Genomic DNA, 15,476 nt, shown 5'->3' with positions numbered 1-15,476 from the left:
CTAGCAGTTGTCTAAGTTTATAACATGGATATTTGAAATTTGTCCCTATTTTGGGACAGTATTCCCCCATTATTGGCTTTGTCCAGGTATTCTGTGCTAAGGTTGAGAGTTATCTATATTGAGAACTGTATTCATTGAATGTTTGGGGGCTGTATCCCCCCCCCATTACTGGCTTTGTCCACATGTTTTTTGCTAAGAGGTTGAGAGCTATAGTGAGAACTGAATACACTGAATATGTTTGGGGGCTGTATTCCCCCATTATTGGCTTTGTTCAGGTGTTTTGTGCCAAGAGGTTGACAGCTATGCTGAGAACTGAATTCACTAAATGGTAGCCATTTAAGTTTGTCTTCCTCTCTTTTACAAAACAGCTGATTTGGCATAGTGGTATGTTTCTCTGTTTTGCACAGGGTCCCCTGGGTTAAAGACGTGGCAGTGAAATGTATGGTGGTAACACAGCATTTTATTCTAGCAACTTTCCAACATTATACAAGCAATGTTTAAAATGTGTCTCTGGTTTTTGGGCTTTTGTCATCCCCCCCCAATAAATTTTGGCTTTTTCCAGATTTCTTGTGCTGCAAAGTTCAGAGATACAACTGCATGTCAAGTAGATTTTACAAGGAGCTGAGAGCGGAAGGGGAACAAAACTTTAGTGCTGCTTATTCTGTGTCTGCTTGCATTAATAGCACAACAGGTAGTGTGCTTGCTTTTGATGCAGAAGGCTGTGGGTTCTACTCCCACAGTAGATAGATGCATTGCTGATACTGTACTGTGTTGTAAAGTGGGTGGATGCTGCAGTCCTTTTTGGCAAAGATACCTAGAGTAGTAACTATGGACCTGAACCTGTTATCAGTTTGCCATACAGTCCCTATTGCGATATTACTAGCTTATTTTTTTTTTAATGCATGCAACGTAGGCAATTTATTCCTCAAGGGCAACAGGCACTTTATTTGTAGATGAATAAACAGTGACATATAAAGTTGTTTGCTAGCAGCAACCTCTTCATTGTTACAGATTTCTTTAATGTGGAATTATTTAGATGACTTTTACTACTTTAGAGATTGTGCATATTTACTGATACTGGTGGACTGTAGAAGGTTGAGTAGACTTTTATGATGGAAATGTTCTGAATTGGGTAGTTTTGTCATTGGTGCATGCATTTTGTTTCATTGTTTACTGGAAAAATGTTCAAAACAATAAATTTAAAATGCCGTCTAACAACTGTACTGTATTGTACAAGGAATATAATTTAGTAGAATCAGGAAGGTGTATCAAAGAGCACATGTATGTTTCATGAGTAAGGGGCCTATGATTTGAAAACAGCCCAAAGTTAATCTTTATCTGCCACTGGCAAAATGTATTTTCTTTGAATGTGGGTTTCAATGCTGTTTCATTGAATGTGAGTTTCAAGGGCAGAGAAGTTTTTAATGCTAAGCCTGTTTTCATTGTGAGACTGCGTTGCTTTGTTTAGCAGATGTCTTAGTGTTTTTGCTGTAAAATGCAAAATAAAACTTTCAAATGAAATCCAAATCATCATAGAAGTAAAGCAGTATGCACATTAGTGTTTATGGTAAATGAAGTGAAATAGCCAAGTAATGGATCATTAGAATGGCTGCAGGGGGGAGGGCTCCATTCGACCATGATTTTGAGAGGGGGAAGGGCGGCAAACTCAAAGACAGCCCCAGCTGAACTATACCTCCCAACTGTCCAGATTTTCACAGAATGAATAGGTTTTTGCTTCTTATTTTTGGTTTGTTCCTCATAATATTTGTGGTTTTCTGGAAAATCGTTTAGGAATTAAGTCACTAAATAATGACACACTGAGTTTCAGACTTCATAACCTTCAGAAAAATGCATGCTAAAGTAAGACCTGTTATTCTATCAACTGTCTCAGTTTATACAAGAGGAATTTTTAGTACTGTTTATATGTTCCCCCAATATATTTGGCCTTGTCCAGATTTAGTGCATTAACAGGTTGAGAGGTACATGCAAATACATTGCTTTATAGAATTAGGCATAGCCAAACCTCTCAACTGTCCCCGAATTTGGCTCAAAATGTTGCTCTTCCCCTAATAATCCCTCCGCAAAATAGCAATTTTGGAAGAAAACATGGAGGGTTTACAATTAAGAAATAACTGTAATAATCAGAGTTATAGATTACTTTTATTTCATAAATGCATGTAGATTCTTTTATTTTGTCAGCTGCTCAAGTTAGCAGTACTATTATTAAAAAAGTGTCCCGTCTTTGACAGGTTCCCAGTTGTATTGTGTGGCTATTTTATATTTTTGCATCACATTTTTGGTCCATTTTTCATAAAATAGTTTCTTTGGCAAATTAGTGGTAAATCATTAAAGACTGAAGTTAGAAAATAATGACAGACATTTGAGTTTCAGATTTCATATCCTTCAGAAAATTCATACTAATGCAAGACCTACTATTCTATTATCTTTCTAAGTTTATAAAAGCAATATTTAAAAAGTGTCCTTATTTTTGGGCCTTTGTCCCACTTCTATGTATGGCTTTGCTCTGAGGGTGAGAGGTATGACAAATGTGTCAGGGCCATCACAGTCAGCCAGAGACATTTCAAATTGTAACATACTTGTTGCACCCCACTCCCCCATGTAGTGACTCTGGATGTGTCCAATATATTAAATTATATAATATTTTTATTCTTTTACACTTCATTTGTCTTGATTGGACTCTCATAATGAGGGTTTGGCACCCAGGGCAGCATATTTAATTAAAGTTTAGTTTTTGTGGTTTTGAGCATAGCTCCTCTCCTTTCTAGTCGTCCGCACCCCTTTCCATTGACCCCACCCATTCGGCTATCTCCTGCAACCCCCCTTGGATTTGAAGTCACCAGTCGCCACTGTGTTTAACACTAAGTTAATAAGTATCATACTAAAATGAGACAAGCTGTTCTTAAGGAGATTCATGGTCTGTGCAACCTGGTCTGAAGAATTACCACTAAATTTTAAAATTTGTAAGCAAAATATGGGATTACCCTATAAAGAAACAAGTTAAACTCTTGAGTTTCCTTTGGGCATGTGGAAAATGAGTGGACTTATGAAAATGGATTTATGGATGAGTGAAGAGATAAAAAGGGGGCCCGAAACACACTTTACAGTTGCAGAGAGTTTGTATCATCTGAGAAATTTTACTGAAAAAGTCTAATGCTTTTTTTCTGAGATATGATGCAAGAGATCTAGAAGGGAGGACTTATTATAGCAATAACCCACGCCTGGGTGTGGGTAATGCTAAATTTACCCACGGTTGGCGTGGTTTGGTCCCGAGGGCGAAGCCCGAGGGACCAAACAAAGCCAACCGTCGTAAATTTAACATTACCCACACCCAGAAGTGGTTATTGCTATTATATGACATTATTTAAGAAAAGAAACTATCACTTTTCTTAAATAATGGCATAGTATAATGCCTGTTTACTGCCCTTCCGCAGATGTCTGGCATCGCGGCAGTTCTGATGTACTGCGCGCCTGCGCAGTACATCAGAGTTGAGCAAAACGGAGAAAGCAAGATCTCCGTTGCTTTTTAGTGTCTCGCTATGTTAAATGAGTTTAACATGGCGAGACAGTTTTAAAATAAGCAACAGACATCTCCGTTGCTTATTTTAAAACTGTCTCGCTATGTTAAACTCATTTAACATACGACATTTAAAAGCAACGGAGATCTTGCTTTCTCCGTTGCTTTTTAACACTGTCTCGCTATGTTAAATGGGTTTAACATAGCGAGACAGCTTTAAAATAAGCAATGGAGATCTCCGTTGCTTATTTTAAAGCTGTCTCGCTATGTTAAACCCATTTAACACAGCCAGACAGTGTTTAAACGAAGTTATACTAATGGAAAAAAGTCCGGGCGACCGGACCTTTTTCCATTAGTATAACTCGATTTACAACGGGCACGCTGGCCAATCAGCGTGCACGTTTTGGGGAGATCATGGTATAATAGCACATTCTGGACTGCCCATTAAAGAAACACACACTGACTCATGTCGTGAAGAAAGAAAATGGTGATAAAGAACTGAGTGCCATCAATTTTTGTACATACAAGTAATTGTACTTACTAAAGTTATGTAAATTACTTACCATTATTACTTATCTTTGATCTTATATTTGCTGTCTCATATTTAACAAAGTTTTATTCCTATCTAGTTAGTATATTTATTATGTGATCCATGTTTTTCACTGTATGCATAGCCAGGTATGGTTTGCTTGCTGCGTATTTGTCATGTAATCTTACTGTTTTACTCAGGAGTTTTCTCCCAGGTTCTCCTTAAATCATCTCTACTCAGTAGTAGCTAACCTGGTTAAGAAAAAAAAAATGACTCAATAAGCTCTATGTTTGGATTTATAACTGTAAAGTTGTAATAAGTAACTTTTCAATGTTCTTTCCACATGGTGTTGGTTCAAGCCTGAAATATCATAATTAGATTGCCTCATTTCTGTCAAGTACTACTCCATTGCTTCTTGCTGTAATGACACATACTGTAAATATAGTCAGTCAAACCCTATATCCTCTCTTTCTTTCCCTCAGCCCATACTGGGTCCCCTCTTTAGCATCTCTGGTGGTGTAGCATCGCCGTTTTGGGACTGCTGTGAAGTAATTGTAACTTACAAATGAAACAGATCAACAGGTTCTAGCTTCTCGCATACAGCCTGGGCACCTACCCTTTACATAATACTGTGCTCCACCTTTAACACCCTGGGAACTACAACATATACAGTGCCCATCATCCTTGACCAGCCTCTGGACTGTAGGAATTACCAGCCCACCTGCCTCAGAAACTAACGTTCTAGCTTCTCGCGTACAGCCTGGGCACCTACCCTCTACATAATACTGTGCTCCACCTTTAACACCCTGGGAACTACAACATATACAGGGCCCATCATCCTTGACCAGCCTCTGGACTGTAGGAATTACCAGCCCATCTGCCTCAAAGTCAGAAACTAACATTCTAGCTTCTCGTGTGCAGCCTGGACACCTACCCTCTAGAAACCCTATATAGCTTATCCCCACCCCATTGCAAAAGAGTAAGAACTAATCATGCCCCTTGGCTAACAAAACACCAAAAACCTTCTTGTAACAAAAGATAAAGCCTGGTAGAAATGGCAAAAAAAAAAAACTGCCGCTAACTTTCTAAACTATAGACAACTATGCAAACAAGCAAAGAAAATGATAAACAAAGGTAAGAAACTCTATTTCTCCCAACAGTTACACTCCCACAAAAACAACCAAAAAAATCTGGCATACTATATCTCACCTCCTTACCCCAAGAACCAAAGAAAATCCATCCTCTTCCACTGATAAATCCCCATCCCAAATAGCAGAAATGTTCAATCCACACTTCATAGAGAGCATATGCAATCTACTCAATCCCTCCACCCAGCCCTCAACCTCTCACTCTCCTCACAGCCCCAGCCCTCCCCAAACTAACACATAACACTCACCTTCATCTTCCCATGACCCAGAGGTCTTACCAGAAACTCATCAACATATTCCTCCCCTAACTTTTCAGCCTTTCCCCACTCAAGTTATACATAGGTTACTTCTCAAGCTAAAACCTTGTTCTCCATCTACTGACAACCTCCCACCAGAGTACTTAAAAATAGTGCTGATGCCATAGCTTATCCTATCAGCATTCTCATTAACCGATCCATCTCAGAATCCTACATCCCCTACCTCTGGAAAAAATCCATAATAATGCCCCTGCACATAGGAAGTAAATGCTTTGATATCTCAAATTATCGCCCCATCACTATACTCTCCCCCCATCCAAACTATTAGAAAAATACATACATAAACAACTGCTTAAACACACCCTACAAAATAATCTCCTCACCCCCACCCACCACGGCTTCAGACCCTCCCATAGTACAACCACTGCATTACTCTCCTTTACAGATACAATCAACAAAGCCAGAGATGCTGGACTACTAACATCCGTTATATTTCTTGATCTATCCAAGGGCTTTGATACTGTTCCCCAAAACTCCTGCAACAACTCTCTACTCTTGTTCTTTCCCCTTCTTCCCTTCTATGGTTCAAAAATTACTTTACAGACAGACAACAATCTGTAAAATGGCAAGGAACCCTCTCTAACTTTCTACCTAACAACACTGGAGTCCCTCAGGGGTCCATTTTTGGACCACTTCTCTGTAATCTCTTTGTTAAAGATCTACACTGTGCCTTACACCAAAGCTCTTTGATACAATATGCTGACTGTACATCATCTCCACTCCAATGACATAAAACACTTCCAGCAACTAACGCAAACCTCCTTCATTTCCATAGAGACCTGACTAAACAATGCCCAGCTCCTGCTGAACCCAAGTAAAACTAAGCTCCTCCATTTCACACCCCAAAATCTCTCAACCAAATTTAAGATCTTTTCTCATAACAAAACCCAAGTAGAAGTCATCTCCAATGCCAAACTATTAGGAGTAACCATAGACAATAAGCTTTCTTTTGATCTGCATATTCAAAATGGAATCAAGAAAACCCACTGCAAACTCAGAATGATATACCACCACATAACATTCATGAGCTTAGCCACAACAATCACCTTGGCTACTACCTACCTGGTTCCCTCTCTCCTCTATGCTGTCCCCATTCTGACTAACATCCAGACTACCCTAAAAAACAAATTGGAATCCTGCTACAATAAGATTGCCAAATTTTCTATAAATGCACCTCACAACATTCACCACTGCATAGTTCTCCAAACCCTTAACTGGCTCCAACTACTACACCTCTTACACCACCAACAATGTAATATGGCACACAAAGTAATATATCAACCCCACACTTGCCAATCACTTAACTCTCTCCTCCAAACCTACTTACCCACCAGCACCCTCTGATCTGACGACAAGCAACTAGTAACCCCACATAGGCCAAAGAAAAAAGCCAGACAATGTCTATAGTCCTACACAGTAGCTAAACTCTGGAATGACTTACCATCAGACATTAGGGCAACATCTAACCACAAACATTTCAAACTCACACTAACAAAATACCTCTTAGAAACAAACATCTGCGCCTGCTTCAAATAAACCCAGAAACCCTGTTTCCAGTCCACCTTACCTCCATCCCTCCTTCCACTCCCCAAATCCTTATTTTCTTTCCTCCTCCCTCCTCTATACTCCCCTTCTCCCCTCTTTAAACTACCCCTTTCTTTTCCCTGACTAACTCCAAATCCCACTAATTACTCATTCCAATTTGACCTCTGCATTCTTTTATCTTTACTCTACAAAGGTCTACATACAGATTACCTAAATAACACTGTAAACATCCACCTCAACTAGATTAACTCTATTTAGAACCATACCTCTAGCCTTCCAAGTTTTCAGATCAGATATACTAACCAACTTTGCTTTCTATAAGCTGCAAATGAATTCAGACATTGAAACCTAACTGTTTTTATGCCATTCAAGCTATCTTGTAACACTGCAAATTATTCACCTGTATGTAAATGAAATGACCATGTTACCTACACTTGAAAAATGTTTTACTTTGTAATTCTCAGATGAAAATGTAAATGAAATGATTTACTTTGTATTTTTAAGTCAAAAATATTTGCTTTGTATTTCTTGAATGTAAATGTAAATCAAATGACCATTGTACCTATGCTTTGTCAAATGTTTTATCTTATATGCTGTTGACTGTACTAGTTTGTGGAGCTTTTCTCCTCGGGTCTCTGCTGAAAATGGGTTCCTGACCTAGTCAGACTTTCCTGGTCAACAAATGCCAAATAACTAAAAAATGAATAAATAAATATCCATTCCACTATGAGTATTTCATGGTAAAGTCTCATACTGTTATAGTAATATTATATTTCCATTGTGTTTCACTGGTATGAGTCTTGCATTGAGCAGCATTTTACCTTCTCCAAGGATGATGCCACAGTATGAACAAAAGGTGACTAATTTTAATAATTGACTTAGTTTCTGGTGTCATTCTAAGGGGTGCAATATTTGTCAGCATGGAAGGAGATGGTCAACAGACCACGCTACTTTGCCAGGGATGGTCTGCACCTTGTCTTCCCCCATAGTGCATTTTTTAGACAATGCCAAACTGAAAGTACTTCTGACATAGCACATCAAAACAAAAAAAAATCTGAAGGTGTTACTGCTGAATGCTAGAAGTCTAAACCAAAACTCCACTCCCTATCTGTGCGGTCACTGGGACATGGTTTAAAGCCATGGAGACCATGCAGACAGTGCAAGGTTGTAATGCCTTCCACACATTTAGGCCAGCTACTACACAGATATGAAATAAAGGTTTAGGTATCTCAATTTACATCAAAAATAAATATACCTCAAGGCTGGTCAAACAGGCAATGCACTTAGCCTTCTCCACATTCATATTACCATAGACAAAATCCAATACTACTTCCTTGCAAGCTATAGGTCCCCATCTATGACCCAGTAAACCCATACCATGTATTTAAACTTAATGGAAACACTCACCATCCAACCCTATAGCATATTCATGGACAACTTTAATTACATCACTATTAATTGGGAATCATATACGATACCAAAGGTACATGCACAGAGATTCCTGGATTTTGTAAACACAAGCTCTCTGGACCAGATTATCAATACACCAACAAGGGGTGCAATCATACTTGATCTGGTCCTCACTAATATGGGAGAGTCCTGCACACTCCCTATTATAATGCCTTCTCTAGTAAAGTCAGACCACAAAATGGTCTTCTTTGAAGTAAAAATAAAATCTGGAACCCCAACTAACCCTGGAATATTCAGGAAATACTCAAGGCTAACTTCCTACTATTAACTGATAACATTTCAAGCCCCCATAAATCCTGAGAACACCACTAACTTTGTAGAATTGTTCACATAAACCCTATACAAGCATGTTAATAACTGTATATAGGCAGCTGTACCCACCAGGAAATAACTCAAAAAAACAAGATCCCTGATGGAATCAGAACATCAGTATGCTGTATAACAAGAGGAAGAACATTTTTTGCAAAAATTAGGAGGTGCAGCACCCAGCCAGATAAAAGCACTCTCATCAAACTAAACAAACAACTCAGAGGACAAATAATGTCTACCAAAGCCAAATTTGAGGTAAATTTGGACTCCCAGGCATGGACAACCGTAAGGCATTCTTTAGCTATATCCGCAACCTCAAAGGCAATACACAATTGTGTGCAGAGCTCATTGTAAAAGGAGTCACCTATACTGATCCAGAAGATATAGCAAAACTACTGGCTGACAAATTCAGCTCCAGCTTTAACCCTCTCTCCCCATCAACCTTTCCTCAGGTAATACCATCAAATATAACTCCCCCTGCTATCACTAGGGAACAAGTACTTAATGCTCTCTCTAAGGACAAGAACACTGCATCAATGGGCCCAGACAGTATCTCAGGATGCCTTCTAAATAGCATGAAACATGATCTTTCAGGCCCTCTGGAATTGTTATTTAACTATAGCCCCTGAACAGGCTTAATGCCTCATGAATGGAGAACAGCAACAGTCATCTTTCTGCACAAATGTGGGCCATCTACAGACCTTGGAAACTACACACCCGTAAGTGTCACTAGTCTCATATGCAAAGGCATGGAAAGAATTATCATGGAAATGATCAATAAAGATATAAGAAACCTCCAGATGTTGAATTCAACTCAGTTTGGTTTTATCAAGGGTAGGCATGCCTACTCCACCTAATAGACTTTTTGGGAGGGTCACCAAAGCAATAGATGAGGGCAAAATTGTTCACACTGCCTACATTGACTTGGCTAAGGCATTTGACACAATACCCAACTTGTGCATTGTTGACAAACTGAACAGGTTAGGTACAGACTCTTATGTGACCCAGTGGATAGCTAGCTGGCTCTCACACAGGACCCAGGAAGTTAGAAATGGGGAGTCCACCTCTACAAAGAAGCCATTCAGAAGAGGAATCCTTCAGAGATCAGGCCTGGGACTGTCCCTTTTTGGCATTTAGTGCTCTGAAGTTAAGGACAGTGTCAGTGGCCTCTGGCTAACTAAATTTTCAGACAATTGCAAATTAGGAGCTGTCATTGAATCACCCACTGACACAAATGTTCTCCAGAAAGGGTTGATACAGACAAACAACTGGTGCCAGAGTCATGGACTAAAACGAAATGCCAAAAAATGCATAATAGTATCCTTCAGGAAGTCATCCACCTCTGGCAACTATCATATTGAAAACACACCACTAAGACCTGACCTAGTAGTCAGGGACTTGGTGACACACATAGCCAGTGATCTAGCCTTTGGCCATCACTTGTCTACAGTAGTAAGGAAATCATTCTGTTTTGTACAACTTATAAACAAAGGCATAGCATCTAGGTCCAAGGAAGTCACTGTTACACTGTATTTGGCATTCATCAGGCCTATCATTGAGTACAAGGTCCCTTTTGGTATGTACCTAACCAGGCATATCCAACACTTGGAATGTCCACAGAGCTTTCGCACTAAAAGAACACAGGACATAAGTAACATGTCCTATGCAGACTACATCAAGGTCCTATCCCTGTATTTTGTCTCCTACAGTCTATTAAGGGAAGCTCTATGCTTGGCATAAAAGGCATTGTCAGACCCCACCCTGATGGACCTCCTGCATATCTGCAAAAAAAAAAAAAAAAAAACAGCACCAGAATTACCCATTCTAAAGTCTTAAACCTTGCCTGTAATATAAAAAGGACCTGCTGGACAGACAGGTATGCATCCCAGAGAGTACTCCTTCTTTGGAACAGGATCCCCGTCAATGTTAAGCAGAGTTTCTCCTTAACCCAATTCAAGTGTAACTTTGGTAATTGGATGGGGAACAAGAAGTTCATCCCTGGTTTGGCACCCCTGCTTGCAAATGTTTTACCTCCCAAGCCACTGCTTACACTTATCAAGGGTACCAGAACTTATCAGAGACTTGGGATGCATAGCTAGGCTTAAAAAGGCCCTTGTGGTCATTACTGTGAATTTATGAACCTATGAACTGACATGAAAACACTAGAAAATAGCACCCCATATACGAATCAAATTGGAGAACCAGTATGCTAATGTATCATATGATCATCCATAATAATAGGAATGAAGTGAATTCCCATATGACAGAGCAATGGATGGTACAGGATGAAACTGAAAAGAATGTGCCACAGGAAGATGCTATAGAACTTTATACAGAATGCTGCAGGAAATTGAAAATAAAAAATGTGCTCTCAGTTTAGAAGAAAATGAGCTAAGAGAAGAGTTGCTTGATTTAATAGCGATAGATAGACATATTAAGATCAATGAAAGAAATAGACTGCAGAAGGTCAATAAAACCCAAAATGTCAGAAGTTTGGTAAAACAAGTGAACACAGTAATTAGGACTGTCCATATAAATCCATGCGATATAACAGAAGTAAACAGGGTATACTACTGTGCAGCTAAATTAATAACTGATAAAGTTCTACCACAAGAGCACAGGGTAGTGAAGGAAAGGGAGGGAAAAATCAAATATCATCTTGGAAGTATCAAACAGAGAAAACTATAAAGACAGATAGGTTCAACACAAACTTCACCCCCCTGTCCTCCCCAAAGGCCCATTCGACATCCCAGATACTTGCCCTGCATCTCACATCTCTGTAGATCAAGTATTAAAGCCCCTATCCAAAGCAAAGAACATAGCTTCCATGAGATCTGATAGTATCCCAGGCTGTATTCCGCAACATCTCCATAAAGAACTAGCCTCACCATTGAGCACCCTATTCAACCATAGCCTAAGTACAGGCTTCATTCCACCATAGTGGAGAACTGCCATTGTTATCCCTTTGCACAAAGTTGGTGCCACTACTGACCCTGGTAACTATCGCCCCATTAGCTTGACAAGTCTGACCTGTAAGGCTATGGAGCATATTATTATCGACCTCATAAACAAGGACATAGGCAATCTCCAAGCACTTGACCCCACCCAGTTCAGATTCATCAAGGGCAGATCTTGCCTGTTGAACCTGGTTGGCTTTTTTGAGACTGTCACCAAGGAACTGGATGAGGGAAAGTCAGTACACACAGCTTACCTTGACTTGGCCAAAGCTTTTGACACAATCCTCCACTCAGCCATCATTGAAAAGCTAACAGAACTTGGTGTAAATCCCTATCTCATCAGGTGGCTGGCCAACTGGCTCACTGAAAGGACCCACAAGGTCAAAATAGGTGCCACTACCTCCAACAGCAGATCTGTCACTAGTGGTGATGTCCCTGGGGATCTGTCCAGGGACCCCTATTGTTTGGCATCTACTTCTCAGAGGTCCAGGCAAAGACAAATGTCCTGTGGCTGACCAATTTTGCAGATGACTGTAAGTTGGATGCTGTCATTGACTCCCCAGATGATGCTAGCGTACTTCAAGAGGGTCTCACAGCAACAAATGACTGGTGCCAAAGTCATGGCCTTAAGTTAAATGCAAAAAAATATATTATCATACCACTTGGCAAAAACATGACCTCTACTGATTATCACATTAGTGGCAACCCCCTAAGCACACACCTTGTGGTGAGAGACCTGGCCACACAAGTTGACAACAATCTCACAATTGCCCATCATGTAGCGGCAGTGGTCAGAAAAGCCTTTTACTTGGTTCATCTCATTATTAAAGGGATTGCATCCAGAAAAAAGGAAGTTATTACCTCTCAGTACTCCTCCCTCATTAGGCCAATAATTGAGTACAACACCCCATTTGGTATGTACCTCTCCAAATACCTGCACTAACTGGAAAAGCCACAGAAATACCTCACAAAGAGAATCCATGGCCTCCAATACCTTTCCTGTGTGGACAGGCTCAAATCACTATCCCTCTACTCTGTATCGAACAGATTGCTCAGAGGTGACATCTGTCTCGCCTACAAGGCAATCTCAGACCCTGCTCTACTAGAGATGCTCCATATCTGTAAGTCTAACTCCTCATGTAGTGCCTGATCAAAAGGCTTAAATCTAATATGTGACATTAACAAAACCTGCTGGAGAGACAGGTATGTCTTCCAAAGGCTGCCCCATCTCTGGAATAGACTCCCCATACACGTCAAGCAAAGTACGTCACTGACCCTCTTCAAGCGCAACCTTGATGAGTGGATGGGCAACCACATATTTGTCCCAGAGGTTCCACCTACACCCTCATTGACAGGGGCAACAGGTGCTGATTGTCATTTCTTTTCTGGGGATAAACTCTTGGCTAGGCTTGTAAGGGCCCCAGATCCATTAGCCTAGTAATCTCCTATGATCCTATGATCCTATAATTAAGGCAAGAGGTGTCACTGTTAGAAGAATATAGAAGATGGAACAGATCAACAAAAATACTAACAAAGATAGATGTAATAAAAGCAATGCGCAGTATTAGAACAGACCAGGATCTATCATGCACTACCGCAAATAACAAGCTAAAGAATCTCAGCATATGCAGAAAAACTTAGAAGATATGCAGATAAATTTAAAGGAAAAGTGCAAAATAAGCTATTTATTGATTCATAGGTTCATAGGTTCATAGGTTGGTACTAGGCTATCAGCCCTAGGGCCTATACAAGCCTAGCCATAACAATTCCCTGGCTATTTCTTCCCCAAAAAAGTTTTACAGAGAACTAGGAAAGAAGGTAAAAGGAATTGAAAGACCACCAAAAAAAGAAGAAATAGGTACATTTTGGAGAAGTATATATGAACATCCTGTGGAACATAAGAAAGATATTAAATGGCTAGAAGAAGTAAAAGAAAGAATAAGAAGTTTAAAGGTACAGGATGTGAAATGGGATGAAGTAGCAGCCAGAGGGATTGAAACAATGTTAAGAAAAGCCTCCATTTGGAAAACCCCAGGTCCAGATGCAGTACTGAACTTCTGGTTAATAAAAGTATTAACATCTTTGCACAAAGATTTAGCTATGAGTAAGAACTATTTATATGCGCACGCAAAACAGACACCAACCTGGCTAACAACAGGAAAAACAATACTCTTCCTTAAGAGGGAACCTGCAAGCTACCCTAAAAACTATAGACCAATAACTTGCCTTCTGACGACCTATAAAGTATACATGGAAATTGATGCCGATAGAGTTTATAGAAAAAAACTCAATTATGGCAGTAGAACAAAAGGGAAATAAAAGAAAGTCATATGGAACAAAGGTTCATTTGTTGTTAAATAAACTCATAGTAGAGAATTGTAAAATGGGGAAGAATCTAAGTATGGCATGGATTGTCTACAAAAAAACATTTGATAGTATCCCATATTCATGGATAAAAGAGTGCTTAAAAATGTATAAGATACACCCTACACTCATCAAATACATTACAGTGACCATGAAACAGTGGCAGACCACTTTGCAATTAAGCCATGATAAAAGACAAATTATTATCCCAGGGATAAAAGTTCAAAGGGGGATATTCCAGGGTAACTCCCTGCCACAGCTGCTATTCTTTCTTGCCCTTAACCCATTAAGCTGTCTACTTAACAGCTTAGGCCATGGCTATAATTTGTCTCCTAGAAAACAACAAAGTGTAAAGACTTCTCATCTTCTCTTTGTCGATGATTTAAAACTGTATAGCTCATCAGATGAAGTACAGCTGCAAGTTCTCAAAACTTTTTCAGATGATATAAGAATGTCATTTGGTCTTGATAAATGTGCATGAGCAACCCTTTAAAGCAGGAAAACTGCAGCACCAGGAAAACACCAGTTTGGGACAAGAATGTGCTATAAAAGAACTTGCGGAAGAGGGAGTATATAAATATTTGGGAATTGATAAAGGATCAACAATAAAACATAGGAATACTTTAGAAGACTTAAATTATTCCTGAAAACAGTGCTGACATCTAGGAACAAAATCCAAGCTATAAACCAATTTGCTCTTCCTGTCCTAACTTACAGTTTTGGAGTGATTGACTAGCCCCAAAACATGTTGGATAGATTAGATAGGAAAACAAGAAGGATGCTTCATGCTCACCAAATGATTTATAAAAATCAGTGCATACTAAGACTATATATTCCCCGTTCCAAAGGAGGGATGGGCCTCCTTGAAATTAATTACATGTATAGATCTGCAATCATGGGACTCCACATATCTGCTGACCTCACAAGACCCAAACATAGTGAAAGTTTTGAAACATGAGAAGAATAAATCTAACATATGTAAAACTCTGAAACTGCAAACTCACAAACGAATAACAGAAAGGCTCCACTGAAGAATAGTAGTATCCACAAATTTATTGAAGCACTTTTTGTTCAAGTACCATACAGAACTTCATCAGAATAAACAGATTTAAAGTACAAAGCTTCTTTTATAACAATTCAAACTTGTCATGTGATGTGTTTTTGACCTATAATCAAGCTCAGCTTCTTAACTTAGACTCTAGACTTACCCCTTTGCATTCTGAATCTTTCTTGCATTTCCTTGTTCCTAAAGAATCCTATAAATAAGAGCACTGGTTTAAAAATGTGCTAGTTTAAAACAAC

Source organism: Protopterus annectens, chromosome 1.part1, assembly GCF_019279795.1.
Source record: "Protopterus annectens isolate FY-2018-M chromosome 1.part1, PAN1.0, whole genome shotgun sequence".
Lineage (NCBI taxonomy): Eukaryota > Metazoa > Chordata > Ceratodontiformes > Protopteridae > Protopterus > Protopterus annectens.
This window is presented reverse-complemented; position numbering follows the sequence as displayed.